The following is a 322-nucleotide window of genomic DNA, read 5'->3' on the forward strand; positions in this document are numbered from 1 at the left end:
AAACCCGAAAAAGTTGTCGGTAGGCGGATGGAATGGAGAGAGAGAAAGCGAGAAAATAGGCAAGGAATAACGTGGACGGGGCACACGAGGAGACAAGATGAGCGGGTAACTACAAAGAGGGAGATGTTAACGTTAATATTTATGGACTCTTGGTAGCATATTGTACCATAATTCTTCTGACAGGCGAGGTTACATACAATAGACTCTTGCCTCTCTCTTTTCATGTCTCTCTCTTTGTTTTCTGTCTCCCTGTTTTCTTTTTGCCCTCTTTCACTTCTCTCTTTATATATGTATATCTGCTTTGTTTTTGTATCCCCCCCCC

Source organism: Penaeus monodon, chromosome 21, assembly GCF_015228065.2.
Source record: "Penaeus monodon isolate SGIC_2016 chromosome 21, NSTDA_Pmon_1, whole genome shotgun sequence".
NCBI lineage: Eukaryota > Metazoa > Arthropoda > Malacostraca > Decapoda > Penaeidae > Penaeus > Penaeus monodon.